Raw genomic sequence first — 6,081 nt, 5'->3', positions numbered from 1 at the left:
TTAGTGTAATGATTGTAATGATAAAATTTCCAGGTCTCATTTTCAACTATCTGAGTCGCAAGGTCCGAGATTTTGGTCGATTTCTATAGGTATTTTAGTTAGCTTATGATTTTATTCGCGAGGAGGTGAATTGAGAAGCAAGCTGAAATTTTAACAAACACAAATTCAGACTCCTTTAAACGTCTGTTCACCAAATTATTAAATTCTTTGGATCAATAGCGAATTGTTATCGTTTGAAATTATCGAGTTATTGGAATATTTGTAGAAAATGCAGCTGATTTTGACAACGGAAAATTCGATAAATATGGCGCGTAATTGAAATAGTGAAGTGAAGTGTTAGATTCTAATGTTTTGTATGCGGTTGTGTGGAGGGACTGATGTATAATTAGGCATTTTTATTTTTGATTCACCTTTTCTGCGTATGGGTACTCCTACCAATATTTCTTTTTCCATCGATGGGAAATGGAAGAGATTTATGTCTGCTTGTGAGGGACTTACTTTCTTGGGATCTTTCCACTTACAAACATCATGTTTTGGTTTTTGATTTTTCTTGCAGTTGTTTTTATCGGGATTTTGTTTAGCGTTTTTCTAGTCTGTTACCAAGTCGCAGCCTTTAAGTTCCTGGCTATACCTCCTCTTCATGAAGCTGCTTGTCAACTTACTGGACTTTTTTCGTAAAACAATGCCACGGACATATTTAGAGACTTAAATAGCATAGATTCAACACACCAGCATTTCCATATCTAGATTTTAGATACTTGAATTGACTTACCCTTACAAATTCGTACAACTACAGATGCTGGTACGTTAATAGGCTGCCTGTCGTTTATTGTTAAAATATCTAATTTGGAAGAGAACTAACCATTTATATTTGGAAATAATATTTTTCCCAAGAAAAAAAAAACTTCGGGGATTTTGTAGTATGTCATTGTGTAAGAAATTCGTTGTAGAGAGTTTGTATCCCGAGCTGAGGAATAGATTATTTTTCCACGGGCAATGTTCTGTTGCCCAGCGCCTTTGAGTATGGTCCAAATGGTCTCCGTGGAGACACCGGAACCCTGGCAATTTTTGTTTTTTGATTGTATTTACCTGCTCACATTTATTAATACTTATCGTAAATCTATGAGTCAAAGATTTCGTCAGATTTCGGAGAATCATTGCTTATGATGGGTATTTCACCATTAGAACATAAAATTGTCATCAAACGTTACGGGAATGTATTTTGTTAATTCGTTAATTCAAACGTATACCTCAAATCGCAATTCCATTAAGGCTAGACTGTTTTCAATAGATATTTTATAGAAACAATTCAAATAACTCTTCATGTATGCGGCGTCAATAACCTCATTTTCTCCATTCAAAATGCCTTGACAAAATCGATATTTTGTCTAATGACAATTCAGTTGAGAAAATTTCGACTTTCTCATCTCTTTCTCTCCCGTGGGGAGAAAATAGAAATTTTCTGGCCTGAATTGTCGGTATTTTTTTAGTTTTCAAAAGTTGCAGGTTCAATTCGTGCAGAAAAACCGTTACTCACACTGCACATGTACATGGAAAATGTTGTCCAACTCGAACGAACTCGGCAAACGAATGACTATTATTTTCATCAATATCCTTTGCACTCGCACCATTCTCAAATGCTTGACATTTATAATGAGCAAATCACATACAACGTATTATTAATTTGATCCACTGAATTACTGAGATGTGATTTGTTGATAAGCATAACATTTTATTATACAAATAGCAACGCTGCTATAGTTGCGATTTTATCCGCAGATATTTTTGACATAATAAGTTCATTGACCTAAAATAACCTTAATGCGAAAAAAATGTATATTAACACCATCATAATATGTAGTAATATACTGATTGCGTCTAGGTTTGTGGTGTGCAGCAACTGCAATCATTAATGCATTTTTACAATGGTTAATGAACATTTTAATGTAAAAAAAAACGAAAATCCAATCGATGTGGTGAGTGTATTATTTATCATTTATATATACAAATGGTGGAGACAAACAATGAACCGCGCTATGTAATATCAGAATGATACACATTTACATTTGATTTGTTTTTGTGCGAAAATATTTTTTTTTATTTTTAAATCAAACGTCAATGCACTTAATTGCAAGAGACATGCCACATGGGTGAATATTCAAGTTGTCGCAGTTGTGTGCTATATGATAATTGTGCACAACTTATCGTCCATGTACAGTATACATTGTGTTGTTATCGCAACATTAACTTTGTATATTTCTGTAACTGACTCACATTGGATTATTACGTTATTGAGCATTATTACCGGGTGGTATACAATTATTGTATTGAATGGAACTTCGAACCGGACAGTTCACAAGACATGTAAGTTGTTAGATTTGAGTGGGTCAATTGTGTCACCCTTTCTCTCGTGGTCATGTCATTACTATAATCGATGCACGTTTCTTATGTGTACTACAGTAATCGTCACAAATAGTAGATTGTGGTGTTAAAAAGTTTCTTATCACAATTCGATCGGTGTACCGAATAGCTCAATGGCATCGACGGCCTTTATAATTTTATAGTTAACTGCCCATGAAGGGTTAGGCGCAGAGCCGGATTAACCCATGGGCAAAGTGGGCCCGGCCCAGGGCGCTGGGAAAATAGAGGCGCTGAGAAATTAAATTTTTTCGACAGTCATTTCACGTTCAACATAAGTCATGCACAAATCAACGTCGATTAAAAAAAATTCGCGCTCGCTTCGCTTGCGTCTGTACATTACATTCTTGGGGTAAATGTGAGCTACAAGAAATGCATATATACATCTAACTTGATATTTTTGAATAATACACGCACATCGACTAACTGTTCGTATTTGGTTATTTAAAGCGTTTTTATGATGGTCCTGCTTTAGAAAAGTTGAACTTTGAGGCTTCTGGCTGAAGACACTATAAATAATTTTCAATAACCATTCCATTTCTTCATTTTCGTCAGCCGCCGGTGATAGTCGGATAATGGAAAGCTTTTAGCTCATGAGGAATTTTCGAAAATTTTGTAAATTCCTCATGAGCTGAAACCTGCTCATGATCGCCGGACAACGGGAGTTTGGAACAAATAAAGCAGCTGGAAAAGCTGCAGAACAAATCCGTTTCCGCCCATTGAAAATTGTTCATGGCATATATTCGCGATTTTTTTTGTCGAAATCCAAGGCCAATTACCTAAATTTCAAGATCTAACACTTTCAGAGTGAAGACAAAGGATCATTCTAGAGTGCCCTAAACTTGAATACTTTTGGGATCCCGAGTCCTAGATCCTTGAAATTGCTTCAACGCAAGTCGTTTTTTCCGAATCATGACCTTACCCAACGTACTGCTCCTAGCATGAACATTAGAAATATTTGGAGGCTGATGAAGTCACAGTAGGCACTGCGTTTCTTTCGTGAAGATAGGTGACTTGTTTTAGTTGTGTGAGTTCAAACACACAATACAATCAATCTTAAGCGGTAGCTCTCATCACAAAAGCCTCCAAATTCGACGTTTGTCAAAGTAGTGTTCATGCTAGGAGCAGTGCGTTGCCTTACCAAGTAGAGTAAATCTCGCAATATAATGAAACTGTAACAGTATCACAAATATTGTGTCAAAAATTCACGTTTTTTTCTTGGTTTTTCCTCACAACGCGTTCATGTTCTAACGATCTTCCAAGGGAAGTGAAAAGTGAGAATAATGAGAGGACATTCGAGTGTAAATTGAAAGAACACCTGAATGAAACTATAGAATTGTGATGTAAATTTGAATTGTAGTGGTCATTTTTCAATGTCTGTGATTATGGAACTTTGTATTTGAAAATAGCTATTTGCTAAATAAATTTGTTTGATTTGATTTGTTCTTCAAGAAGAATTTCAAGAAAAAATTGTTTCGGATTCATTCTACAAACTTCAAACTTAAAATCCCGAAAAATACGAGCGAAACCTTTTTATAACTTTACTTGATTTTTGTTTGTGGGAAAGTTTTGCGAATTAATCACGAAAACTCTGGTTATATCATATATCTCTCATTCATATATGGTTATATGTTATCATAAGCTTGCCACCTCGCCTCGCTCGCCGTTTCTAACTACACATTACTTAGAAAATAATATTCTTGAGGAAATGTTGAAAACATTTTATTTGATTTGGTTGACAATGTAGGAAACAATTTCTTTAATAAATTTTTCATGCGGCGCTGCAAGGCTCGTTGCCCAGGGCGCTGTAAATGCTAATCCGGCCCTGGTTAGGCGGCTAGATATTACTTGCTGTTCTTATTATCGCTCTACTTTATAAGACCCATTCATTACCGAAATGCTTTTACTGTGACTCTTTCAATGATGATGAAGGCTGTACGACGAACGTACACTGAAACTCGTCTTAAACCACACGCACTCGGCTATTGAGGGCTATAATACAACTGCCCAAAATAAATATATTCAAATGTCACTTTCATGAACAGCAGAGGGATGCAGTATTCAATGTTATGCATCAACATGTCTGGCGGAGAAACACTCTTGAATTATGTGCGACCGAAAAAGACTTTCCCAGTGTAACTTTCCCAACAAGATTTTTTTACAACAAATGCAGACTCAAAGAAGATGGTACTTAGCATACACTTGGCATAAAATTGAAATCACTAATTACATTCAAAAAGACATTTATAAAGTGGCGAAAGGCGACATGAGAGACCGATGATAAAAGTACGGATGCAATGGTATAATTCCATTTTGCAATAATTTCATTTGAGATACGCTTTTTCAAATGATTTCCGACGATAAGTAAGTAGTAGTCAGAAGGCGAGGAAAATGTTTTTGAATAGTGAGGTGTTTTGTATTCGATTGAATCAAATTTTGTGCATTGATAGATCCCGTTCATGACTCAGTGATTTTTCGTCTTAATTCAATTATTTTTCCATATTCATTTCTACCAGAAAATGTAGCTCCATTAGAATATTACATGCAAAAAAAAAGGCCGAAAAAAAAATTGCAACAAAATCTGAGCTTTCCGAACTACTTGAAACATTTTTCAACAGTTCAACGAATTCAGAAAATGTATAATTTGTATAAAATGTAAGTAAAGGGAACGTGAAACGGGATCGTATAGTTCAGATTATTATGATTATTGCTAAGACCTTTTCATTACCATCGAGATTTTTCAATTGCATCGTCGGGAAATATTTCAACTCGTCCGTTACCATTAACAAAATATTTTGTGCTATTGAAATATTTTCTTTTTGCAATAAAGTTTCCATTTCATCATTGAACTGTTAAGGAAATCAGTCATCAAATTACGATCCAGCTCATAATTTATAATAGAGTCGACTCGGTTACGATTTAACGTTAACTATTTTTTTTCAACAATGATTACAAAGGGTCTAGCCGATTGCCTTTAAAATGCTTTGTGTTAAAGCTTGGCTATTAATACGAAGCCAGCGAATAGAAGAAATATTATACACAATTTGTATATTTATATATATGTTTATATACCATATCAGTCTAGAAATGCAGTTCGGTTTCCCTTTTTCCCTCATTAATATTTCCATTGACGTTCAATGCACTTTTGCGCAAATGCATTTTGAAGAGATTTTTGAAATGCATTGAATTTTATACAAAAAAATGCATTTTGTTCATTATGCAAATTTTAATATTTTTATAAAAGGGTAGCAGAACCAGCACGCATACCAGCATACAAAATAAAAAATAATATTCAAACTAACATAGTATAACTACCCATAAATAACCAGCTAAGCGCAGATGGATTTATCACGATATTTAAATTGGTATTTTTCATACATAAATGTCTATATATGGCCACGTAAACTTGTAATGTATCTACGACCACATGAACGTAATACAGTAAAGGATTATGCAACGTTTCGTATCATGGCCCTACGTTAGTGAAGAGCCGTGACGCAAGTCCGTTCACACTAAAATTTTTTTAAAAAAATCGTAGGACTAAATAACCTTTTGACTTTTTCTCCTTCATTCCTACGACCCCAAAGTATTTTATTCGTCCATTCGATTTAAGGCTAAGATGTGGCCAAGATATTAAATTTCAAAATTGGGAAATTTGTATGA

Source organism: Bradysia coprophila, assembly GCF_014529535.1.
Source record: "Bradysia coprophila strain Holo2 chromosome X unlocalized genomic scaffold, BU_Bcop_v1 contig_132, whole genome shotgun sequence".
NCBI lineage: Eukaryota > Metazoa > Arthropoda > Insecta > Diptera > Sciaridae > Bradysia > Bradysia coprophila.
This window is presented reverse-complemented; position numbering follows the sequence as displayed.